The sequence below is a fragment of the Ursus americanus genome, chromosome 20, assembly GCF_024610735.1.
Source record: "Ursus americanus isolate L20-20 chromosome 20, mUrsAme1.1.p, whole genome shotgun sequence".
In the NCBI taxonomy this organism is placed as follows: domain Eukaryota; kingdom Metazoa; phylum Chordata; class Mammalia; order Carnivora; family Ursidae; genus Ursus; species Ursus americanus.
This window is the reverse complement of record NC_142146.1, coordinates 14,849,480-14,876,869: the sequence shown is the minus strand read 5'-3', so window position 1 is coordinate 14,876,869 and position 27,390 is coordinate 14,849,480. Positions and strand designations below refer to the sequence as shown.

Here is a 27,390-nt window from a genome sequence, read left to right as displayed (position 1 = left end):
GAGAGAGAATCTCAAGCGGACTCCATGCTGAGCACAGAGCCCAATGCTGGGTGTGATCTCACGACCCTGATGATACCATAACCTGAGCTGAAACCAAGAGTTGGACCAACTTCCACCCTAGTGCTGCTTTAAAGGAGCAACTTACTCAAGCATCAAGGGCTCTGAGTAGAGTCCAAAGGTACTGATGTTTGGTATCAGAACTGTTTTTATAAATGAAGAGCTCGGGGTGCCTGGCTGGCACAGTAGGCTGAGTGTCTGACTCTTGGTTTCAGCTCAGGCTCTGAGCTCAGGGTCAGGAGTTCGAGCCCCCCACTGAATCCCCCATCAGGCCCTCCATAGAGTCCCACATCAGGCTCCACACTTGACATGGAATCTGCCTGAGATGCTCTCTCTCCCTTTGCCTCTGCCTTTCTCCCCACTTGCACTCTTTCTCCCTTTCAAAATAAATTTTAAAAATCTTAAAAAAAATTAAATTAAATAAAGCGAGGAGCTCATTAATGGAGGGAGAGACTTAAGACAAAGAACAGAACGCATAGACTGGGTAGAGGATCACTGTGATCTGACGTTGACATTTGTTTCTGCTAAACCATTCTCCAGTCTCTCAGGAAACCCGAGTTAGATGTGCTGAGCTGTCAGCTGCATGTGCAGGACTGGGCAGTCCCTTCCTCATACTCCTTCTATAAGATACTCCCATTTGCCTCAGTCAGAAGGATGCTAACGGGAATATACTTACAAGGGACACAGGAGGGCTGAGGGACGCTCTGGTCCACCTGCTCAGTGACACAGTCCTGGATGGTGGCATGATTGGGACAAGGGAGACCACAGTGTAGTACCTGAGGGTAGGCTCCCCTATAGTAGTTTGGGGTGTAGAGATGCAGAACGACAATCCAGGGACAGCAGCCCAGCTGGGGAAGGCTGACTTGGAAAGGATGGGGTGGACACTGATTAGTTTCAGGTGCTTCATGTCTAGGGAAGGACCAAGAACCTCAGACATGACACTACCTGCTTTCCAGATCCTGTGAGAGAGGAATGTCCCTTTCCATGAACTCCTCCAGGCCTCTGGGGAAAGTCTGGCCTTCTAGACACTTTTGTGAGTAGACTAATAAGACCAATGGACTAATTAGAAGGCACAGTCCAAGGATGAGCGGCCATGACACTGAAGCTCGAGCACGTCACTGCCTTCTGGAGGCTAACACATGAAGTGGAGAGGAGAGTCCTAGAACTTAGCCTGACTTAGGATTCCAGAGCCTTGGCCGCACGTGTTGTGTGATATCCATCTTTGTGAGCTTTGGTGATCAGGGAAGGCTCTGAGGAACTTCTTCTTGAAGAAGGAAAGTGGGCTGTCCTGGAGCCAGGGTTCCACAGGGTAGCCAAGGTGAAAGTCAGCTAAGTGGGGTTGATGGTGGCAGGCTGTGGTGGCTCTGACTAGTTGGTATAGTTGAGTCTCAGGAACGTCTAGGGTAGTGCATGCCAGAGGTCTCGGAAACACCGTACTGCGTGGCAGAGGGCCTCGCCAGGCTCACTATGATGGCGCCATCATCCAGTTCTCCAGGGTGCCCACTGCATGTCAGCCAAATGCCCGTACAACTCCAGCATGTACCACAAGTGACATCCTAGGACCCATGGTTTCCTCTGCTGTTTGCCAGAGGCTTGTTCTAACAGCTTGCCAACCAGGACAAGGGAGGGCTTCAGCCAGGAGGGCAAGAGCGGGCTTTCTTACTTATACCATTTGGATCCTCTGTTCCATAAAAAGCACCAGTCGCCAAAGAAGAAAGAGTCAAAAGATGCTGAGGATCATCTTGAAAAAGCTTTGATGTTCAGCCACACGCTGTAGCCCCAGCCCAGAGAATATCACTCGGACCCTTTCCTTCACACAGGTAACCACATCCTGGTTCTGCCACCACGAAGGATAGGGCAAAGAAGGAAGAAAGGTGAGCAAGCAGACTTCATGTCACTTCTCCTGGGAGGATCTCCTGGGCCAACAGAAGTGTCCTAATTTGGCCTCTTTGCATCAAAACAAACACAAACAGCAGGCAAGACAAGGCTAGCATGCCCCTCCCGCTCTACAAGGCTGGGAACTCAGAGGCTGAGGTCATTGAAATGGAGGAGCCATTCTAGGAGCTTCTCCCTTGCTTTACCCACCAGGATGAAAAAAAAAAAGGCTTTTGTTTGTTTGTTTGTTTGTTCTTTATTGTTTTCTCCTGTGGGGAAATGGGTCCGGCGGAATTTTTGGCAGAGGCTTTAGTTTCTGTCCCCTGAGCGACCACCATGAAGGACAAAGGGCACTTTATCAAGATTCTCCTCCATCTTCCCTGGTGGGGTTCTGGGAGGAAAAGCGTTCAGGAAGATGCAAATCCCATTATATCTGCATCTCTAGGGGGACCACATTCTCACACTAGCCCACGTGGTTTTTAGTAATGCATTTTGAATGTTTAACTGAATCTTATTAGAGGGTTTCTGTGGTACACTGGGTTGAACGGTGCCCCACTCCATCCCCAAAAAGATTTGTTCAAGTCCTCTCCCCCAGAACTTGTGAATGAGACCTTATTGGGAAACAGCATTTTTGATGTAATCAAGTTAAAACGATGCTGTGCTGGGTTATGGTAAATTTTAAGTCCAATATGACTGGTGTCTTTATAAGAAGAGGGGCATTTTAAAAAAAAATTTTATTATTTTTTAAAGATTGTATTTATTTATTTGACAGAGAAGAGAGAGAGAGAAAGCCCAAGGAGGTGGAACGGGAAACAGAAGGAGAGGGAGAAGCAGGCTCCTTGCTGAGCAAGGAGCCCTATGTGGGGCTCGATCCCAGGACCCTGGGATCATGACCTGAGCCCAAGGCAGATGCTTAACTGACTAAGCCCCCCAGGTACCCTAAGAAGAGGGGCATTTAGACACGGACATACACACAGAGGGAAGACAGTCATGTGAGGATAGAAGCAGCAATTGAAAAGATGAAGCTACAAGCCGAGGGATGCCGAGAATTGCCAGAAGCCACCAGATGTTGAGAGGGAGAGGCATGAAACAGATCCTTCTGTAGCACCTCAGAGCAGCGTGGTCCTGCCGACAACTTCATTTCAGACTTCCAGCCTCCAGAACCATGAGAAAATAAATTTCTCTTGTTTTAAGTCCCTGAGTTTGTGGTACCTGGTTATGGCAGCCCTAGAAAATAAAACATTCAGAGAGTCGGCTCCAAGCACCCAGATGGTCCTGTCCTGGTTTCCCCAGTAGGTACCTGTTCTCCCAGACGTTACTTTAATGGGTGGTCCTGTGACTTCAGTTTGCTAAGGGGTTCAACAAGACTGGTGACTTCTCAGCCTAGCCCACATTTTCAATGTTATCAGTGTGGGAGCTTTCCAGCTCCCTACATGTCAGAGCTGAAACTGAAATCCTCGATTATGTTCATTCCTAATTCTTAAATGAGACATTGTACTCCAAGTCTAATTAGGAACAGACAAAGAAGAGGAGACTTTTGGCTTCTCCAAGTGGCAATTTCTCTGTTTCTCCACTGTCTTCCCTTCTTTCCCAGCCTAAAACAAAACAAAACAAAACAAAACAAAACAAAACAAAACAAAACAAAACAAAAAAACAAAAAAAGGGAAGACGGCACAGGACAATGAGCTCCATCCTGTCCGGCTCCCCATTGTCTTGCGTGGGGGTTGAGGCAGTCAGCCGACTCCTGTGGGCAGGACTGGTGGGGGAAGACCTGTGCCAATATTTCTGGTGAGTATGGCCCATCTTGAGATGATTTTCTTGCTACAGCTGACTACTGCATTGGGAGTCATCACAACAGGGAAAGTCGAGTAAAAACCGGAAATCTATCGACCACTGAAGGTACTTTCCAACTATAATTGGGGCACTTGAGTCCCTGCTATAACCAAGGACTCATACCTAACACTTCAGAAATATTTCCCCCTCCAAGACTTGACGTTTTTAGGCGTTCTCTTTTCTGATATTCAGTTAGACTATTGCCAGAGGGCATGTGTCCTATAGAGTCTGACCAATTAAAATACACTTCAGCTTAATCGTCTTCGCACGCAGCCATCCGTATTCGTAAACAAGATGTCTACTACCCTTCTAACTAGGAAATGGACCTAAAAACGTGGAGTAATAAAAACAGGCTGTCGTCTAGTGAGTGAGAATCGACCCACTGTCCTTCTCCAGCCACAGACATAGAGCCAGCCGTCGAAAAGCACAGGCTTTCAGGTCACATGACCTGTCTTTGCCCCTCGGACCTCCATGATGAAGTTTGGAAAACCTGGCTTTTCTCATCTGTAAGGTGAGTAAAAGAATAGTACCCATCTCATATGGGTTTTATGAAGGGCAAATGAATTCATAGACAGCATTTAAAAGTATGACTGGTCCATGGTAAGTACTCAGCGAGCATTGGATACTGTTACTTCATTGAAGCTTGGCCGTCGGTATACCTTACTCACTTAAAAATCTGTCTGCGGCAGTCCTGAGTTCTGTTCCCTGCGGTCCTCACACCTGGCCGTGTGTTAGAGCCTGGTCTCGAGGGCTGCCTGCCGACTGCCACACGCAGCTGAAACACCGTGTCTTCTCTGTTGGTACTTCTCGCTGTCTCGCTTAGGGAGCTGGATCCCGTCTCAGCTGCTATAAACACGTCTGCCTTTTGAATGAGTTTCCTATTTGCTTCCTTTCACTTCTGCCTGTATTTAGTTATTTCATAAAACTCCTATTTATATTTTCTCTGGTTTATTGCCTTTCTGTCTTTGCATCTTTGGCACTCTCAATTTGGGTTTTTGTTGATTCGTTTAGGTGTGTTTTTTTTTTTTCTAAGTATTCTGATTGTTCGTAATTATTATAGAGAATTTGGAAAAATGCAAACCGATTTATGGAAGAAAATAAATACCTACCATACATTTCACAGCAGAGAAATTTATTTTCTCTGACTCTTTACTTTTTTATATGACATTAAAAAAATACAAATTTAGGATTATACCAGGCAATGCCATATAATTTCTTTCACTTATATTATGAGTACTCTCACTATGTTATTTTTTTCAATTGCACCATTTTAAACATTGAATTAAATTCCCTTGAATAGTCATACTATCATCCACTGATGGTTTTCATTAATAAAACCAGAAAAATATGATAAACCATGGTATTGAACCATGATGAGCAATTTACTTTCGAGAAGCTGATTTTTAAACTCCTTAGGTAAAAAAAAAGTCAGCTTACCTTAGCAGTACCCAGAACATTGCCTCCTGTTATTTACTTTAAGCTGCTTACATTTATTGGCATTGCACTGAGACTGCAGCAGATTTCAGACTCAAAAAGGAAAAAATAAGACTTGAGAGGGCGTATGATGGGCTCTACTTAGTTTTTTTGCTTTATTTCATTTGGACGACAATTGTATTTTCTCTAAAACAGGTAAAATTGAATGTCAAGGAGTTCATATTTTGATCTTACTTAGGACAGTAATTTTAAACTAATGAGAGATGGTTATTATGTAGTAAGTAAAAGAAGATACGGTGCAATGTGTGGCATGCCACAAGGTGAGTGGAAAAGAGGAAAATCTGTGTGTGTCCATAGGTGTGTTTTGATATATGTTTATTATTTTCCTTTTGCGTTCACACACACCCACACCCACAGCCACACCCCCAACCACAGGGATAGAATGCCTCTGAAAGTATTGACAAGAATCTCAGCCCCGCTTTATTCTACAGAAGAAAACTAGTTTTCTAAGGAGAGTTTTCACTCTGTACCCTTATATCTTCTGCATTTTTATTTTGTGAATATGTTACCTCTTTAAAAAATCCCTAAATGAAATAAACACTAATGAAAAATTTAAAGAGTAAGGAAGAGCTGAATATTTGTGACAAAAATATACATCTAGATTTTGAATTCTCTAGTCCTCGGCAACGAAATGGTCAAACTGCCAAGAAAAAATCATTATTTAGGGTTTTTAATTTTATGAGTATCAGGGACCTCTTTAGCATTACTGGCCTTTCAGAAAATGTTTTCTTTTTTTTTTTTTTTTTTTTTATTAATAATGATTTTTTATTATATTATGTTAGTCACCATACAGTACATCCCCGGTTTTCGATGTAAGGCTCGATGATTCATTAGTTGTGTATAACACCCAGTGCACCATGCAATATGTGCCCTCCTTACTACCCATCACCGGTCTATCCCATTCCCCCACCCCCCTCCCCTCTGTAGCCCTCAGTTTGTTTCTCATAGTCCATAGTCTCTCATGTTTCATTCCCCCTTCTGATTACCCCCCCTTTCTTTATCCCTTTCTTCCCCTACTGATCATTCTAGTTCTTATGTTCCATAGATGAGAGAAATCATATGATAGTTGTCTTTCTCTGCTTGACTTATTTCACTAAGCATTATCTCCTCCAGTGCTGTCCATGTTGTAGCAAATGTTGAGAACTCATTCTTTCTGATTGCTGAGTAATATTCCATTGTATATATGGACCACAACTTCTTAATCCAGTCATCTGTTGCAGGGCATCTCGGCTCCTTCCACGATTTAGCTATTGTGGACATTGCTGCTATGAACATTGGGGTGCATATGGCCCTTCTCTTCACTACGTCTGTATCTTTGGGGTAAACACCCAGTAGTGCAATGGCTGGATCATAGGGTAGCTCAATTTTTAACTTTTTAAGGGACCTCCACACGGTCTTCCAGAGTGGCTGTACCAACTTGCATTCCCACCAACAATGTAGGAGGGATCCCCTTTCTCCACATCCTCTCCAACAATTGTTGTTTCTTGCCTTGTCTATTTTTGCCATTCTAACTGGCGTAAGGTGGTATCTCAGTGTGGTTTTGATTTGAATTTCCTTGATGGCTAATGATTTTGAACATTTTTTCATGTGTCTGTTAGCCATTTGTATGTCTTCATTGGAAAAGTGTCTGTTCATATCTTCTGCCCATTTTTTGATTTGTTTATTTGTTTCTCGTGTATTGAGTTTGAGAAGTTCTTTGTAGATCTTGGATACCAGTCCTTTATCTGTAGTGTCATTTGCAAATATATTCTCCCATTCCGTGGGCTGCCTCTTAGTTTTTCTGACTGTTTCCTTGGATGTGCAGAAACTTTTAATCTTGATGAAGTCCCATAAATTCATTTTATCTTTTGTTTCTCTTGCCTTTGGGGATGTGTCATGAAAAAGGTTGCTTTGGCCGATGTCGTAGAGGTTGCTGCCTATGTTCTCCTCTAGAATTTTGATGGATTCCTGTCTCACATCGAGGTCTTTCATCCATTTGGAGTTTATTTTTGTGTATGGTGTGAGATAGTGATCAAGTTTCATTCTTTTGCATGTAGCTGTCCAATTTTCCCAGCACCATTTATTGAAGAGACTGTCTTTTTCCCACCGGATGTTTTTTCCTGCTTTATCAAATATTAGTTGCCCAAAGAGCTGAGGGTCCATTTCTGGGCTCTCTATTCTGTTCCATTGGTCTATGTGTCTGTTTTTGTGCCAGTACCATGCTGTCTTTGTGATCACAGCTTTGTAGTACAGCTCGAAATCCGGCATTGTGATGCCCCCAGCTTTGTTTTTCCTTTTCAACATTTCCTTGGAGATTCGGGGTCTTTTCTGGTTCCATACAAATTTAAGGACTATTTGTTCCAGTTCTTTGAAAAACGTTCTCGGTATTTTGATCGGGATAGCATTGAAAGTGTAGATTGCTCTGGGTAGCATGGACATTTTAACTATGTTAATTCTTCCGATCCATGAGCATGGAATATCTTTCCATCTTTTTATGTCTTCCTCAATGTCTTTTAAGAGTGATTTATAGTTTCTAGAATAAAGGTCCTTTACGTCTCTGGTTAAGTTAATTCCAAGGTAACGTATGGTTTTTGGTGCTATTGTAAATGGGATGGATTCCCTGATTTCTCTTTCTTCGTTCTCGTTATTCGTGTACAGAAATGCAACTGATTTCTGAGCATTGATTTTGTATCCCGCCACGTTACTGAATTGCTCTATAACTTCTAATAGTTTGGGAGTGGCTTCTTTTGGGTTTTCCATATAGAGTATCATGTCGTCTGCGAAGAGAGACATTTTGACTTCTTCTTTGCCGATTTGAATACCTTTGATCCCTTTTTGTCGTCTGATTGCTGTTGCAAGGACTTCTAGTACTATGTTGAATAATAGTGGCGAGAGTGGGCATCCTTGTCGTGTTCCTGATCTTAAGGGAAAGGCTTCCAGCTTTTCCCCATTGAGAATAATATTTGCAGTAGGCTTTTCATAGATGGCTTTTATGAGATTGAGAAATGTACCTTCTATTCCTACACTCTGAAGGGTTTTAATCAGGAAAGGATGCTGTATTTTGTCAAATGCTTTTTCGGCATCGATTGAGAGGATCATATGGTTCTTGAGTCTTTTCTTGTTGATATGATGTATCACGCTGATTGATTTGCGAATATTGAACCACGCTTGCATCCCAGGTATGAATCCCACTTGATCGTGGTGGATAATCCTTTTAATGAACTGTTGGATTCTATTAGCAAGTATCTTGTTGAGGATTTTGGCGTCCATATTCATTAGGGAAATCGGTCTGTAATTCTCCTTTTTGAGGGGGTCTTTGCCTGGTTTGGGGATCAAGGTAATATTGGCCTCATAGAATGAGTTTGGTAGCTTTCCTTCTGTTTCTATTTTTTGAAATAGCTTTAGGAGAATAGGTATTATTTCTTCTTTGAATGTTTGGTAGAATTCCCCAGGAAAACCGTCCGGGCCTGGAGTTTTGTTATTTGGAAGGTTGTTTATCACTGACTCAATTTCTTCATAATTAATTGGCCTGTTTAAGAAATCAATTTCTTCCTTTTTCAATCTTGGTAGTTTATAGGTTTCCAGGAAGGATTCCATCTCTTCCAGATTGCTTAGTTTATTGGCATATAGCTGTTGATAAATATTTCTAATAATCCTTCCAATTTCAATGGTGTTCGTCGTGACCTCTCCTTTTTCATTCATAATTTTAATAATCTGGGTCCTTTCTCTTTTCTTTTGGATAAGTCTTGCCAGTGGTCTGTCAATTTTATTGATTCTCTCCAAGAACCAGCTTCTAGTCCTGTTGATCTGCTCTACTGTACTTCTGGTTTCTGCTTGATTGATTTCAGCTTTAATTTTGGTCAACTGCTTCCTTGTGCGTGGATTAGGCCTGTCCCTCTGTTGCTGTTCCAGCTTCTTGAGGTGAGAATATAAAAACTGCATTTTAGATTTTTCTATTCTTTTGAGTGAGGCTTGGATGGCTATGTATTTCCCCCTTAGGACTGCCTTTGCAGTATCCCATAGGTTTTGGACTGTTGTATTTTCATTCTCATTGGTCTCCATAAATTGTTTAATTTGATTTTTGATTTCCTGGTTTATCGAGTCATTCCTGAGCAGGATGGTTCTTAGTCTCCAAGTGTTTGAGTTTCTTCCAAATTTTTCCTTGTGGTTGAGTTCCAATTTCAGAGCGTTGTGGTCTGAGAATATGCAGGGGATAATTTCAATCTTTTGGTATCGGCTGAGACCTGTTTTGTGTCCCAGAACATGGTCTATTCTTGAAAATGTTCCATGGGCATTAGAATAGAATGAGTATTCTTTGGTTCTGGGGTGCAGTGTTCTATATATATCTAAGAGGTCCAACTCGTCGAGTATGGCATTCAAAGCCTTTGATTCTTTGCTTAGTTTTTGCCAGGGTGTTCTGTCTATTTCTGAGAGTGGAGTGTTGAGGTCCCCTACTATTAATGTATTTTTATCTATATGTCTCTTTATTCTGGTTAAGAGTTGGCTTGTGTATCTTGCTGCTCCCCTGTTGGGGGCATATATATTTATAATTGTCATATCCACTTGTTGAATACTTCCTTAAAGAATAATATAGTGCCCTTCTGCATCTCTAACTATAGTCTGTAGTTTAAAATCCAATTTATCTGATATGAGAATTGCTACCCCAGCTTTCTTTTGAGGTCCATTTGCGTGAAAGATGGTACTCCATCCCCTTACTCTCAGTCTGAATGCATCTTTGGGTTCGAAATGAGTCTCTTGTAGACAGCAAATGGATGGGTCATTTCTTTTTATCCAATCTGCAACCCTGTGGCGTTTGAAACCAGAATTTAAACCATTAATGTTCAGGCTGAGTACTGAGAGATATGCTTTTAATTCTGCCATGTTGTCAGTAAAGTCTTTGTTTGTATTGGCTGTGACTTTCTGTTTTGTATCACTCTTGGGGCCTTTTTACTTTTATAGAACCCCCCGTAATACCTCCTGTAGGGCTGGTTTCATGGTTACGAAATTGGCTAGTGACTGTCGATTCTGAAATGTCTTTATTTCTCCATCAATTCTGAATGACAGCCTTGCTGGATAAAGGATCCTTGGCTGCATGTTTTTCTCTGAAAGAGCTTTAAAAATGCTCCCCCAACCCTTTCTCTCATTCCAGGTCTGTGTAGACAGGTCTGATGTAATTCTGATGCCTTTGCCTTGGTACGTGAGAAATTTCTTTGCCCTGGCCGCTTTCAATACTGTTTCCTTGGATCTCATATTTGCGAATTGCACTATGACGTGACGTGGTGTAGGTCTGTCATGGTTGAGCTTGGGAGGGGTCCTCTCTGCCTCTTGGACACGAATTTTTGTTTCCCTTGCTAGATTAGGGAAGTTTTCAGCTACAATTTGTTCAAATATCTCTTCTAGACCTCTGTTTTTCTCCACCCCCTCGGGGATGCCGATGATTCTAACATTGGATCGTTTCGTTGAGTCAGTAATCTCCCGTAGCCAACATTCGTGGGCGTGGATTTTTTTAAGACCATCTTCTATTTTTATTTTTTCCTCTATTAACCCATCCTCCAATTCACTAACCCTTTCCTCCGCTTCCGTGACCCTGGCCGTCAGAGCCTCTAGTTTTGCCTGCATTTGGCTCATAGAATTTTTAATTTCTGTCAAATTCGCTCTCATTTCCGCCCTTAGGGATTGTATATTCTCAGTAATATTTTCCTGAATACTTTTTTCAAGTCTACTCATTATCTTGACCATTGTTACTCTGAATTCCATTTCTGATAATTTGGTTACATCCATATCCGTTACTTCTGTGGCAGAGGCCACTGATTCACTGTCTTTTCTTTGCTGGGGGGGGCTTCTCCTTCTTGTCATTCTGATGAAGAGAGGTTGCGGGCTTTCCAGAGCCCAAAATTATTGACTGGGTCCCAGGCCGTGCCCCTTGTTTTATAGGGATCTTACAGATGTGGGCTTCTTCTTTAAAGATTTTATTTATTTACTTATCTGAGAGAGGGAAACAGTCAGCAAGAACGAAACAGAAGCAGGGGAGTGAGAGAGGAAGAAGCAGGCTCCCAGCGGAGGAGCCCGATGAGGGACTCCTTTCCGGAACGCTGGGATCACGCCCTAAGCCGAAGGCAGGCGCTCAATGACTGCGCCACCCAGGCGCCTCCGGTTGTGGGCTTCTTGATTTTTCAGCCTGCCTTCTGTGTTCTGGGGGAGGGGCCTGCCGCGCCGATACTCAGGCAACCCTGTTTGGTTAGAGTCTCCGTGTCCCCTGCGAGGGAGGATGGGGATGGGCACTCTCTGAGCCGGTGTTTCCAGGCTTTTGTTCTCTGGCGGCTTTCCCTGGCGGCCGGCTATGCCTCTTCTGAGGGTCAGAGCAGCAGAGGCTGCATTGTCGCAGAACAGAGGGATTGCGGCCCGTTCTCCACTGATGTTCTGGCCACTTTAACTCTGTTACTGTTGGTGCTGCTCAACCCTGCGGCCGTCCCGGGATGTGCGCACCAACTCGGCGACCCTGCCCTCACTTCCAGGGCCGGCGCGTCTCTGTCCTTTGTGTTTCTAATGCCGCCAGCCACCCTGCGCGGGCTCCCGGGTCTCCCGGTCTCAGTCTATGCCCGGTGAGCGCACCTCGATTCCGGAGTTTCGTGAGAAGCCTGGTGGCGCGCGCACCCGGTTCAGGGTCTCAGTCAGAAAATGTTTTCAGAGGCAAATGAAATTCCGAAGGAAAAAAAAAAGCATATTTGAAAAAATTATCAAATTTTTAAATTAAAAAATTGCTGCAATGTGTAAGAGCGCTTTTATTAAGTGACATAAATAAGATTTAGTGACATGTCTAATGACTCCTGGAATTTTGAATTGTCTGCAACAATTGTTGTGTGGGAGTATGAAATTATTTATAACTTCTTTTGGTGACACAGTACTCCTAATAGTATTGTGGGTTGTTACTTATAATCATAATTGAAGGAAATGTTAAATTTCTCCTGGATATTAGTAAAAATAAATATAGTTTTTCCCACTCACATTCAGACTCCCAAAAGAGTATCCCTAGACTTTCTTGGGGAGTATGATGGAATCCTTGTTGGTGGAAAGAAGTAATAACTTTGGATCAACCCATTGAACTAAAACATGGCGTAAAGGCTATGATGGAACACTAAGCCAGTCTGAGGGAACCCAAAGACTTGCTACAGAAGTGATGTCTGAGGTAGATCTTAAAGGACAAGCAAGAATTTGCCAGGTGAGGGAGGGCCTGGGTGGCTCAGTCAGTTAAGCATCTGCCTTCAGCTCAGGTCATGATCTCAGGGTCTTCAGATCAAGCCCCAGGTCAGGTTCTGCACTCATCGGGGAGCCTGCTTCTTCCTCTCCTTCTGCCCCTCCACCCCTGTACCCCTCCTCCCTTTCCCCACTCATGCTCACACTCTCCCTCTCAAATAAGTAAACAAAATCTTTTTTAAAAATGAAATTTACTAGGTAAGGAAAGAAAAGAACATTTGAGGAGATGAATTATGTGAGCCATTGCAGAAGAACGTGGAAACCTGTGGAATGGTAGCACACAAGGAGCTATCCCTCAAGTGTAGAGTCAAGAGCGGGTGGGGGGAAATGAGAGTGAAGAGGAAGGCAGGGCTATGCACTGGAGAACCTCACCGTGAGCATTGCTGAAGGGCTTAGATTTTATCTGGTAAGCAATGCGAAGCTGCTGAAGTGTTGAGGGTATGTTACGTGGTCTGATTTGTGTTTTCTATTGAGTACTCTGGCTGCATTGTAGACGATGGGTTCGAGTTGCTGGGAGACCAGAGAAGAGGTTGTCTGAGCAGGCATGACTGGTAATGAAATAAGGATGCTCCTTAGGATGAGGACAAAGACTAGAGGTGAGAAATACTTAACATGTGTGGTAGATTGGGTCGTTGCTTCCCAACTTTGTGCTCCCTCTGTTTGGGAATTACACATGTGACATTGTGCTTTGCGCTAGAAGGAAAGTATATTCCCCACCCTTCGACGTTGGTCTTGGCCATGTAATTTCCTTTGGCCAATGGGATATTAGTGAACTTGTTATCAACAGAGGTTTGAAATGTGTTTGTGCAGGTCACCTTCTTGAGCTTCTGTCATCACGACAAAATATACCTTTGGCAGCTTCTAGGTCCAGGTGGATGAGAAACATGTGGAGCATGCCTGACTCTCACTCTCGGTCTGCAGCCAGGCCCAGCTGCCTTGCAGTCAGAAGGAGAGCCTCCCCGCTAAGTCCAGCCTTAATCGGTAGAGCCACAGTCACTCTGCACACCCAGAGGAATGACAATAAATGCTTGTTGTGGGAGACAACAGCTGTGTTTTTGTTGTTGTTGTTACTGTTGTACAATATAGTGATGAATAAAGTTACAAAGTTAGAAGGATTCAGTGACTCAATGGATGAGAATTGGGTAAGATTGTCCTGGTTCTGATTAGGGAAACTGAGGTATAATGGCTCAAAACTGAGATTAGGGAATCAGTGGAAGAGAAACAACTTTGGGGGCAAAGGTTTTTTGAGTTGGAACTCTTGTCAGGGCATCTAGGTAAGCAAATTAGTGGACTGTTGCATACATCGCCCAAAACTTGAGAAGATATTGAAGACAGAAAAGAGTAAGTCATTAGGTTATAGTTGGTAGCTAATAACATGAGATTGAACAAGGCTCAGGGAGAGAATGAATAATGAACCCACGATTGGGTCACGGAAAGAAAAGCCACTCAACAATTCAATCTAAGTATAGTGAAAGGAACCAATGAAAGAGGCTGAGAAGAAATTGTTTGTAGTTAGATGGAAAACACAAAAAATTACGGGAAATAAGAAAGAAATGAGTCTCAAGAGATAGAACAATACTAGGGAACACTGTTGTGTGGGTTGGTGTAGAAGCCAGATTGCAAGTGGGCTGACTGGTAACTTTGAGAGGGGAAATCTTACTTTTGTCAGAAATTCATCCTTAAACTAGGAACACTACCTATGCATCTCAGCCACAAGCAGGTCCTAATGCAATGGAGTAGTGTATTTAATGGAGAATAGTTTCCTAATTAATGGAGTAGCATATATAATGAAGATTCGTTTCCTCCATTAATGTCCATTTATAATTTTTAAACAAAATTTTATGGATTATTTTAAAACCCTATACACGAAATAAAATAGGTCTTACATACCTAATATCTAATTCTTAAAACAATCACGAAGGTAGGAGCAGCAGATGAATTCACATTCAAACTCAGACTTCAGATATGGCACCAAGTTCCATCATTCCTTCAGCTACGTTACATCATGTTGGTAATGGCTACAGAGTGGAATATCAATTATGCGTGAGTATGTTACTATGTCTGAGTACCTCATGAGCCCATTTGATCTATGAGAATCACTTTGGAGATTATTGAAAGCAGACAAGAGCCTCTTGGCAGTAACTATCTTTTATTGCATCTGGTAAGCAGAAATTTAGGTAATCTAGTATCAAAGCGTGGCAAAATGTGTTTCTAGCTCTGTTTTAAGCCTTATTATGCTTTGCCTAAAGGTTTAAAAATATTGTGTCCCAGCAACACTGGATTTAATTGAAAGCTCCCTAATAAAATGAATTCAGTCAGAAGCAATTTGTAAAAGTTGTTGAGAGACTGTGGTGTTTGCATTTATAAGTGCCGAAATTCTGACAGAGGTTTGAGTAGAGAGCAGAGAGGAGGAGAGTCAAGAATAAGAAAAAGAATATTTCCACTTGCTTTCATAATAACTTTGTGGCTATGATATGCATTTTTTGGTCATGACCCAATACACAATGACAACCAATGCTAGAATATAGATATATAATGGTGTATATCCTTCTTTGCACTTTTTAAATAATACCCATACATTATATTATTTTTTAAAAATCCATTACAATTTTCTGAGTTCTACTTAAAAGAACATTTCCTATTCTATTTAGTTTTTCATCCAAGCATTCCTTAGAGTATGTGTGGTAAAGAACCAGTTTTTTGGTTTAAAAAAAAAATTGTAGAGGCACCTGGGAGGCTCAGTCATTCAAGCATTCGATGATTTCTGTTCAGGTCATGATTACAGGGGTGTGAAATCAAGCCCCACAGCAGACTTCATGCTGGGCGTGGAGCCTGCTTGAGATTCTCTCTCTCTCTCTCTGCCCTTTCCCCACACCTCCTTCTCTCTCTCTGTCTCTCTAAAGAAAAAAACAATTCTAGTCTGTTGCAAACCAGTACTTTTATAAAACACAAGAAAGATATAACTTGAAAAATAAAATAAAAACAACATGCAAAATGCAAATTCTAAACTTTTAATTATTACTAAATTCAGCTAATATTAAAATACTGTCAAATTACTATAAAAGTTTTAACTGATTCTCAGGTTTTGTATTTATCTCATGGTCTTAATAAACAGCTCGTCCCCTGATACATGTCCCCAGACCACACTGTGAGTAGCCCTACACTGCAACATAATTTTTTATATTTTTGACATGTTATATAACTCATTCCATTGTTTCTATATATAGAAATGAGTTCTACTTGTCACTTCTGCCTTATTTCCTTCTTCTTGGGTTTAGGCAGGGAAGAGTTTTGTAAAAACAAGAGTCCAGGGAGCAGTCAGTGGGCTCTCAGATTAGAGGTGGACAAAGTATAGAATTTAGCCAGTAGAAATAAAATGAGTAAAATACAGAAATTTGGACAAAGTGTAAAAGTCAACAAGTGCTTTTTGAGAGATGGCCAAAAGAAAAAGAAGAAACTGGCAAAACAGTGGAATCATTTGAGCTCAGAAGTGAGAAGTGCCATAGACTACGACCAGAGGGAGTTGTCTGTCCCATAGAAGGTTTCTATCAGACCATTATTTTCCAAACTGGGACACATGGAACACTGGTAGTAAGCAACATGTTACCTGGTGATACACAGATAGGTATATTTTTATTTTTATATTTGTGAATATTTGTAATATTAGAAAAAGCAAAGTAAGTATCAAACTTCTGATATCATGGCTAGTATCACTTAGGATAAGTCTAAGTAGTAAAAAGAATTGAAAGAAAATAATTAAGAATAGTTATCGATGTTATGCAAAGATAACCCTATGGAAATCAGTCTACTGGGGGAACTTCGGACTCAATGCAATTTAAGCTCTGACTCAGTATCAAAATTCCGTGTATTTTCAGCAATTACTTTGGAGCATAGTATACTTCATAGAACTCTGGGTTCTCAAAAAAATGGGTAGAAACACAGATGACAGAAAGTGGTTTGATTATACTGCTGTGAAAGAAACCACCTTAAAAGTAGTGACCTAAAACAGCCATTTGATTATACTCATTGATCACAATCCTGTGAGTCAGGAATTCCACCTGTGAGTAACCAGAATGGCTTGTCTCTGCTTTTCCCATTGACTGGGTACCAGCCGGGGAAGCGCCCAGACTGAGAGAATCTGAAGACCAGGAATCACCAGGAGATCTTGATAAGTGTGCCATATACCCATTATGATTCAGTACATGCAGATGGGGTGAGGGGTGGCCCATTGACTCATGTCAATGCCGCTGACCTCAGGACTCCACCTTGGGGTGGCAGGGCAGGAAGACACAATGTATTTTGGGTTCTCCTTCATGAGAAGAATTTCACATTAACCCTAATTATAATCAGCTTTATCTATAATGTTTCTCTACACACAAACTGCTTCTAATAATTGCTATCCGTCAGTTCAAATCAAATACGTTTATGATCAAATAGAAATTACCTCCAGCTTTTTACTACAGACACGAAGACTGGCAATATTTGAGAGGGAGTGTAAGGAGACGTGAGATAAGTGAAATTAATGAGAAATGGCAAAATTATTATAGCGTTTACCGAATATTTGATGAGTTCATTTGAATTTTTAGTTTTGAGTTTGCAAGTCTAAGATTCTTGAGCTATGTCTTTTCCTTACACTCTGGCCGGCATGTTCTTAATCTCGAATCAGAGACAAACTGAACATTCAGAGCAGCCAACCACACACAAACACACCCACGTTGAAGTTAAATTTACTCTGTGCCAGTAGCATCCCCAAGTGTGTGTGAAGAAACCATTCTAGACATTTCTATCAGAGTTCCAGCCCTTTACTAATTTTCGAGCTCTGGGCAGAAAGGAAAAGGCACCAGTATGTAATTAGAGAAATCTATGATTTACACATTAACGAGCAAGGAAATACAGCCCACAGAGGGGAGAATGAAATTGTGGCCAGCTAATAAGTGTCTGTACTTATTAAGGCTAAAGAAACAACCTATGAAACAAATCTAAGCCTTTCCCAAACAGTGCAGGGCAATTATATTTGGCATAAGTTCCACAGGGAAAATGCAGCTTTAGAAACCTAAAGCACTGAGAAATGGGAGGAAGAGAGCCAGCTAAAGATACAAGTAAAACATTTTTCAGATAGATCACACACAAGGGGAAGGATAATGGCGAGAAAAGGGAGACACTGAAGGCCGTGGGGAAAAGGAGAAAAACGAAATATGCCTTTTTAACCTCAGCCTTCATTCTGGAAGATGATGGGAAAATTTAAATTTCAAAGTCATCCACAAGAACTTGGAGAATAACCTTGATGGAAAATTTCTAGCAGGACTACAGAGACCTTTAATGCCAAAAATCAAAAGAAGGAGATGAACAGTCCCTTGAAGAATTTATTCCTCTCCTGATGGTAACTTTGTTAAACACTGACTCTTTTACTGAAGTGATGAAACAAATATTATTTCTGCCTTTGAGAAGTTTCTGTGGAGTGGGAAGTCTACACACACATACATGCACACACTCCGGCAGTCAGGGACGCGGGTTCAGAAAAACTCTGGGTCTTTTTCTCATTGAGAGCTTTGGGTTCAGATCCCAGATACTCTACTTACTAGATGTGTGACCTTGAGCAAAATATTTCACCGATTTGAACACTGGTTATTTATCTTTAAAATGGAAACGATCATGTGTGTAAGTCAAGACTGTTGGGAGAATTAAATATGAGAGTGCCCAACGTATATAATTTCCACCTGAATTAAAGCATGTTGCAGGAGGCCACGGTGAAGGATGATGTCTGAGACGTTCATGATGGTCTGTCTGCTTTCCTCTCCAGCTCCCTTTCTCCCTTACTATCCTTCTTTTGTTTGCAACATGACTGAGCATACACAATAATGAATACAGTTCCTGGCCTCGGTCAGCTCATAGTGGCGTGGAAGAAACAAAATTGTAAACCATTTCAGTACAACGGGATAAGTTGCGCATCAAGTTGAGTCCAAGTTATTGGAGGAGAATCAAAGATGATTTTCTTAATTATGGGTATGGAAGTACAACGTTAAAACTGACGCTGGTAGAAGTAGTCAGAAAGGGGTTCTTGGAAGCAGTTGCAATCAAGGTAAGTTTAGGACCACCAAATGGACCTATTCCTATTCATTGTCTCATCCCCAGTTTCTAGCACAATGCCTAGTGTGTAGTTCAAGGTAAATTATTTTAAGAATGAATGGAGGAGGTGGAGGGCAAAGATAGAAAAGTAGATTGAGCTGTCAAGACCAATGGTTATTGATCATGGATGAGCATTACGATGACCATAGGAAATTCTAACACCATACTTTCAGGATGGGGTCTAGGACAACACATTTCTTATAAACCTCCACAAACAATTCTGTTATGCATACTTGTGTAAGAGTTACTACTCAACAAGGGGAATTGCACGTGTTGAGTCTCAGCGACACAAGATGGCTTGTCACAGGCAGATAATTAAGAAAAAAACAAAACGTAGCGTAAGAAGTTTTAGGTAGATCTACCACCAGACCAAAGCAAAAGTTCTTCACCACTTACAAGGAAGGGTGGGACTTTTTTATTTAAGTTCCAATTTGTTAACATACAGTGTAATATTAGTTTACGTGTACAATATAGCGATTCACCACTTTCAACAACATCCAGTGCTCAACACAATGAGTGCACTCCTTAATCCCCATCATCTATTTAACCCATTCCCCTAAGCCCCACCCCTCTGGTAACCATCAGTTTGTTCTTGAGTTAAGAGTCTGTTTCTTGATTTGCCTCTCTCTCTCTTTTTCCCCTTTGTTCATTTGCTTTGTTTTTTACATTTCACATAGGAATGAAATCATACGGTATTTATCTCTCTCACTTATTTCATGTAGCATAATACTTCCTAGCTTCCATCCATGTCATTGCAAATGGCAAGATTTCATTCTTTTTTTATGGCTGAGTAATAGCCCAGTGTGTGTGTGTGTGTGTGTGTGTGTGTGTGTGTGTGTGTGTGTGTATCACATCTTCTTTATCCATTCATCAGTTGATGGACACTTGGGCTGTTTCCATAATTTGGCTAGTGTAGGTAATGCTGTTATAAACATCAGGGTGCCTGTATCCCTTTGAATTAGTATTTTTGTATTCTTTGGGCAAATATCTAGTAGTGCAATTACTGGATAGAGGGTAGTTCTATTTAGAAATTTTCGAGGAACTTCCGTACTGTTTTCCAGAGTGGCTGCGCCAGTTTGCATTCCCGCCAGCAACATACAAATGTTCCTTTTACTCCACATTCTTGCCAACACCTGTTATTTCCTATGTTATTGATTGTAGCCATTCCGACAGGTGTGAGGTGGTATCTCATTGAAGTTTTGATTTGCATTTCCCTGATGATAAGTGATGTTGAGCATCTTTTCATGTCTTTTGGCCATCCATATGTCTTCTTTGGGAAAATGTCTATTCATACCTTCTGCCCATTTTTAATGAATTTTATATGTTCTTTATATATTTTGGATACTAATGAAGGGTGGGACTTTTTGAAAGATGTTGTCCTAGTCTAGGTCCCCTGCCCTGATCCCAAAACTGAGTCTGTAGCAAAATCTTACAGGTAGTTTATTTGAAGCCGATTCTAGGAATCAGGAGCTAGGGACCAGTAAAAGTACAATAAAGAAGGAAATAAAGAGTGTGCTATTAGGTTGATAACTTCCATGGGCAACTCCATCTAACCAGACATTCTGAGGAGCATTTAAAATAATCTTTTATAATTCTCTAGCAGAAGACCTCCAAGGAGAAACATTTCTCAGCTCCTGTATCCCATTGGTTGAAGTTTGTTCTAGGGTGTTGTTAACTCCTCTTACCTCCACACATACCAGCCAGAGAAATCTTGGGCAGACAGCAAAATACTTGCAATACATAGTTGGGATGAGTTGCTAGCAGAGCAAGGGAGTTGAATTTCATTTGGAAACATGCTAAAGACACAGCTGGAGTCAGACGTGAGGTCGAGAGGATGGGGTTAGGAGGTATACCAGAGGAATCTGATACATTGAACTTCAAGCTTCCTTTCAATGAACTATTTAAACTTATTCTACATATTTGCAGCTACATTTAAAATTATCACCCTCCAATCAGAGCATCTCACTTATTCCTCTGGTTTGTGCATGTTCCATTTAACATATTAAAGAGTCTGATGCAATCACTGGTTGGGTCCTTTTTGAGTGTATAGATTTTAGCATAATTTCCTTCTTTACATGGTAGGTAAGTTTGCTTAAAATAGTCTTTATCAAGATTTTGTTACTCTCTTTCACTATCACATGGGCAATAAAAGAGAAAAAAGATAAATTTGACACTGTAAAAATTTTAAAATTTTGTGCAAAGACACTATCAACAGAGTAAGAAGGCGATCCACAGAAAGGGAGAAAATATTGCAAATTATTTATCTGGTGAGGGATAAATATCTAACATACAGAGAACTTCTAAAACTCAACAACAAAACAAACATGTGATTAAAAATGGAAAGGACACAAACGGACATTTCTTCAAAGAAGATATACGAATGGCCAATAAACAGGTGAAAACATACTCAACATCATTAATTAGGGAAATGTAAATCAAAATTATAATGAGATATAACCTCACACCCATTAGGATGACTAATATAAAAACAACAACAACAGAAAGTAACAACGTTGGCAGAGAAGTAAGGAAAGTGGAACCCTATGCCCTGTTGGTGGGAGTGTAAAATGGTATGGCTACTATGAAGACAGTATGGTGTTTCCTCAAAAAATTGAAGTAAAGTTGTCATCTGATCCAGAAATCCATTTCTGAGTATATGCACAAAATAATTGAGAGTGGAGTCTCAAAGGTGTATACCCACATTCGTGGCGGTATTATTCACAAGAGCTAAAACATGGAAGCAAGCCAAGTGTCCATCAACAAATGAGTGGATAAACAAAATGTGGTCTGTACACGCAATGGAATATTATTCAGAAGAGGAAGGAAATTCTACCACATGTTATCACATGGATAAAACTTGAAGGCATTATGCTAAGTGAAATAAGCCAGTCACACAAAAGACAAATACTATATGATTTCACTTACATAAGGTACTTAGAATAGTCAAAATCATAGAGACAGAAAGTAGATCTGTGGTTTCCAGGGGCTGGGAGAGGGAAATGGAGGATTATTGCTTAATGGATCTAGATTTCAGTTTTACATGATGAAAAGAGTATGGATATGAATGGTGGTGATGGTTGCACAACATTATAAATGTATTTAATATTACTGAACTTTACACTTAAAAATGGTGAAGAGGGTAAATTTTATGTTATGCATGTTTTACCACAATAAAATTCTCTTAAAAAATTAAAACACAGTGGGAACAAGGATGGAAGAATAGCACATAACTGTTATTTGTTCCGATGAAGTTGATCTAACACAAAAAAAATAGAAGGAAGGGAAAATGTAATGTCTTGCTTGCTGACTCTTCACTCTGGCATGGGCTCCTGAGTTTCTTATACGTGAATTGAAGATTCTAATTTTCTTTTACCTCCTATGATGTTGTAGGCATGGGATATGTATATATAGATATTCTTTTCTTTTTCTTTTCTTTTCTTTTCTTTTCTTTTCTTTTCTTTTCTTTTCTTTTCTCTTCTCTTCTCTTCTCTTCTCTTCTTTTCTTTTCTTTTCTTTTCTTTTCTACCTTTTCTTTTCTGGATGATCTCTACGGATTTTAGAGGTAAGGTAGAAAAAGTCGTATTAGCATCATCCTAAGGGAAACTGGAAGTCTCCCAGTACATAATTTTTGAATGTGCAAATGAATGGATAAATTGATTCAAAACCAAAGGCTAACTTATTGAATGAAGTTACACTGATCATCTATTATGGAGTCTGGATTTTCATGGCCATATGATAAGACTGTTTTGTTTCTGGAGAAAATTGGGACCAATAATATAATCAAAGTGTTCCTGGGTGAGACTAGAGTGCATAAAAGTGGAACCAGTTGTAAAATTTGGAAGTTTAGTGGCATAAGATCTTCTTGTATGACCATTGGCATGATGGTTACCTGGAAGGGTGGGTTTATAAACAGGTAAAATCAATACCTCGTTCAGTGGTGAGCCCATAGCCTCAGACTTCTCAGTATCATGTTATACTATTTCAAAACACTCTCATACTGCTTGGAAATAGGATTGTCTTTTCATGCACGCACACTGTGATTTGAACAATGGAGATGGAGAGGCATGTCTGTGGGCATGCATATCACTTGAGGCGGAGGTCCATGCCCACCTGCCTATTCAGAGATAAGCCAGCCTATGGTCTTATTGACAGAAATAGCAGCAGTTTGAGGAGTGCTCAACCTTTATTATCAGAACTGAGTGCTGTATCCCGCAGTGAACTATCAAGAGACCTTGCCCAAGATACTTTCCTTCTCTGAGACTCAAGTTATTTGTCCAGAGCTTTATGACAAATTCTAAGTTTTCCCTCAATCAGGGCATTTTTCTTATTAACACTTTTGACTTTGGAGGTAATAATTTTTTGTGCTATTGACTTCAAGTATTTCCAATTGTGTTTGGCCAAACTCCTTTATTATTGTCACACCCTCAAAGGCATACTTTGCCTTTCTGAGGTAATTCAGGATGTCATATTCTGTTGAATCCCTTCTGATCAGGTTCAAAGATTTTGGAAAGTAGATAATTTTCTCTTAAGCTAGGAAGCATAAAGGAGTATGGTTTTTTCAGTTGTGTCTCAGAGGTGTCATTCTATAAAGAGGAATGGCTGGCTTTTGGAGAAGAAATTAGTATTCTATTTTTTCTGAAGTATGCCTTTGCTCCAGAAAGAAAGAAAGAAAGAAAGAACCATTTATTAACCCTGCCTTAACTTACAATCATTGTGAAAGTGAGCAAATGTGTCGTAAATCAAGCTTGCAAACCTTGATAGATCATTCTTTTTTTTTGTCATTGTTTTATTTGCTTGATTGTACATTGTCATTTCCTATGGTTCCATTTAAGTAGGCATTGCTTTTATTAGTAGAAAATTTTAGATTATTTGGTAAAACCACCAAACAAGTCATAAGACTAAATTGTCAAAGATTATTTTTCAAATTATAGTGTTAGGAATTATGGGAATTCATTTAATGAAATAAAAAAAGGGAAAACATCTCAAAAATCTATGAAAGTCTCAAATTCTAGACAAATAAGATAGAAAAGGAAAAGACTATTTAAAAGTTAGAGATTTTTCTGACCATTTAGAAAAAAACAAAAAAAATGAAAAACTGTTGGCTTTCCACCTCCTGGCAGTCTTTCAAGTTATAGGACAGGGTTGCTTAAACTGAATGTAGACTTTTAAAACACTTTTAAGAATTAGGGGACATGCAATGATGACATACAAATGGCTAACAGACACATGAAAAAATGTCCAAAATCATTAGCCACCAGGGAAATTCAAATCAAAACCACACTGAGATACCACCTTATGCCAGTTAGAATGGCAAAAATTGACAAGGCAAGAAACAACAATTGCTGGAGAGGATGTGGAGAAAGGGGATCCCTCCTACATTGTTGGTGGGAATGCAAGTTGGTACAGCCACTCTGGAAAACAGTGTGGAGGTCCCTTAAAAAGTTAAAAATTGAGCTACCCTATGACCCAGCCATTGCACTACTGGGTATTTGCCCCAAAGATACAGACGTAGTGAAGGGAAGGGCCATATGCACCCCAATGTTCATAGCAGCATTGTCCACAATAGCCAAATCATGGAAAGAACCGAGATGCCCTTCAACAGATGACTGGATTAAGAAGTTGTGGTCCATATATACAATGGAAAATTACTCAGCCATCAGAAAGAACGAGTTCTCAACATTTGCTGCCACATGGACGGCACTGGAGGAGATAATGCTAAGTGAAGTAAATCAAGCAGAGAAAGACAATTATCATATGATTTCTCTCATCTATGGAACATAAAAACTAGGAAGATCGGTAGGGGAAGAAAGTGATAAAGAAAGGGGGGTAATCAGAAGGGGGAATGAAGCATGAGAGACTATGGACTCTGAGAAACAAACTGAGGGCTTCAGAGGGGAGGGAAGTGGGGAAATGGGATAGACTGGTGATGGGTAGTAAGGAGGGCACGTATTGCATGGTGCACTGGGTGTTATATGCAACTAATGAATCATCGAACTTTACATAAAAAACCAGGGATGTACTGTATGGTGACTAACATAATATAATAATAAAAAAAAAATCTAAAAAAAAAGAATTAGGGGGCATGATATCGATTTCTTTCCACCGGAGGGCACCATAGACTACAATGCCGCAACCGTGCTTGAGGGCCTGGGTACAGAGAATTACCTAAAGCAGCGACTTGTAGGTTTTATATGTTTGTACCAAGGCTAGACTTTTAAGATCAGCAAATGGGCATTATCGATTTTTCAATAAGGAAGGATTTATAGTAGAGACACTAATATGACTCTATACCTTCCTGACATTTTACCCTCCAGATGGGGGAGAAATATGAAAACAGGAGCAATCTTCCATTTCCATCTGTATTTCCATAGGGTTATTTATTTAGAAATTGGCTGATGGAAAACTGTTTGCTACAGGAACCCCATGACAGAGCCCACCTACAATTCTGCCTGTTCGGATTCATCTGGGACAAGTATTTGGAATTGTGGGTTCTGTGAAATTGTCATAGGTACTAATTTCCAAAGGAAGCTACGAGGAAGCAAGGCCCTGTGTCTCCAGAAGTTTCTCTAGTTCTTAGCAGTTATGCATATCCATTCACTTCCTGCCCGGCGAGAAATCTCTGCCTTGTTCAGTGAGGAGGATGCCCCCTCTTACTGTCTATTGAAAATCCAGGCTTTACCCTGAGTCTCCGACAATCAATGCTTGCAAGCCGCCCTTTAGTTTCCTCCAAATGCTGGGCCTGGAAAGACAGATTTACTTGTACTCCTTTTGTACTTTGAGGGGCAAATTTTATGAGCTGAAAGCTTGCTTGCAGGCTCCTGCGAGTGTTCAATAAGCCAAAGTGCGTGTGAAGTATAACCCCCACGGCTGCTTTCTACTGGCTGATGAGGGCTGAAAGAGTGCATTTGAAAATGGAGCGCCATTTGAAATTCATGGGCTGGCTGGGATCACAGCTGATCATAATTTCTCATGTGAAAATGTGATTTCCCTCCCTCTGTTTCTTCTTGTTAGGCTACTGAGGAGTATTAAGTGTGCCTCCCAGCCTGTGACAAAGGACTTCAGCCGTGGTGATGCTGGGAGAAAAAATTAAAAGTAACAAAGGCTTCAGGTTTCCAGACTCTGAGTTCTTAGACTTAGCAAGGGAAGGCTTTCAGGCGTTCAGAATGATGAATTCTACATGGGGGAAAAAGCCAATGCCTCTGCACTGTTTAAGCCATGCCCCAATTTTGGTAATTGTTGCCACAGTCACTTGGGATAATAATGTGAGCTTGTACCTAACAATTGTCTCGTAGAGTTAATGTAGCTTTTCAGCTGGGTGGGCATCTGAGGCCTAAACTACGCCCCCACCTCGGGGCGCCTGGGTGGCTCAGTCGTTAAGCGTCTGCCTTCGGCTCAGGGCCTGATCCCAGGGTCCTGGGATCGAGCCCCGCATCGGGCTCCTCCGCTGGGAGGCTGCTTTTTCCTCTCCCACTCCCCCTGCTTGTGTTCCCTCTCTTGCTGGCTGTCTCTCTCTGTCGAATAAATAAATAAAATCTTTAAACTACACACCCACCTTGCCTGGGATTCTGGATAGTGATTGTGATTATTTCTATTCTCGTATAGCAATTAAGGAATTGCTAAGTCCTTCACATATGTAACCAAATAGACATTCCACACGGCATGAATTATTTGTTAGCAAAGGTAGCTTTTGTTGTGGGTCCCTTAGCCACAATATCATGGCTTCCTTATTCTAATCTTACCCAATCCTGGACTATTTTAGGTCCTCTACAAAGCCCAAATCCTCCCCCTACAGAATTTAATTATGAGAATTCATGACTGCCACATGTCAGAGCAATTTAATAGGAAACATGGGCTCTCAAACTGAGGGCTCCAGTTCAACATAAATAGTAAGGAGGATTGATAAGTTGCAATTGATGATTCAAAGCTCTTGACGTGGACCTTCAGTCTGAGGAAAGCAGTGGCTTCTTTTGCATTGGAATTATAGCAACAGGGTGGTTGCATCGATCAGAATTGATTTGACAAGTAAGTATTTCTGACTAGTAAGAATAGGAAATGAAATAGTTACTAACTAAAAATACGGTGTTCTCCACCACTTCCGCATCCCTTCTCCCATCGCTCTCTCTCCCCTTCCCTTCAAAGCATTTAAGAATCAAAAGAGGGGGCGCCTGGCTGGCACAGCGGTTAAGCGTCTGCCTTCGGCTCAGGGCGTGATCCCTGCGTTCTGGGATCGAGCCCCACATCAGGCTCCTCCGCTATGAGCCTGCGTCTTCCTCTCCCACTCCCCCTGCTTGTGTTCCCTCTTTCGCTGGCTATCTCTATCTCTGTCAAATAAATAAATAAAATCTTAAAAAAAAAAAAAAAGAATCGAAAGAGGTATTTGTTATGTGTACATCCTTACTTCCCATTTCTTCCAGACCCCCAATTATTGTGTTTTGCCTATCAGCTTTTTTGAAGCTGCTTGTGGCCAAGTCATCAATGAGCTCCTGATTGCCAAGGTCAAAAGAAGCCGTCCTGTCCTTGCTGGAATTGCCGGCTGCAACATCTGGCATCGTAGACTTCCTTTCCTCCCTCCCGTGGTTCTCTCTTGTTTAATTCCATCTCTCTGACGATTTTTGCTCCTCTTCCTTGTCCTATACTTACATGTTCTCTTGAGTTTCATTCTTAGTGCTTCTTTCTCAATCTATATGTCCCCTAAATCCCCTGCTCTGACTCCAACTACTACTTATATAATGATAATTTTGTAGTTTTTTCTCTGGTTCAGACCTCTGACAT

At 41.0% G+C, this 27,390-nt stretch overlaps 1 pseudogene; it reads right to left on the bottom strand.

Moving 5' to 3' along the window:
• Positions 1 to 632: 632 nt before the first annotated feature.
• On the bottom strand, positions 633 to 27,167 carry LOC148108375 (bone morphogenetic protein 15 pseudogene; annotated as a pseudogene).
• Positions 27,168 to 27,390: the final 223 nt, after the last annotated feature.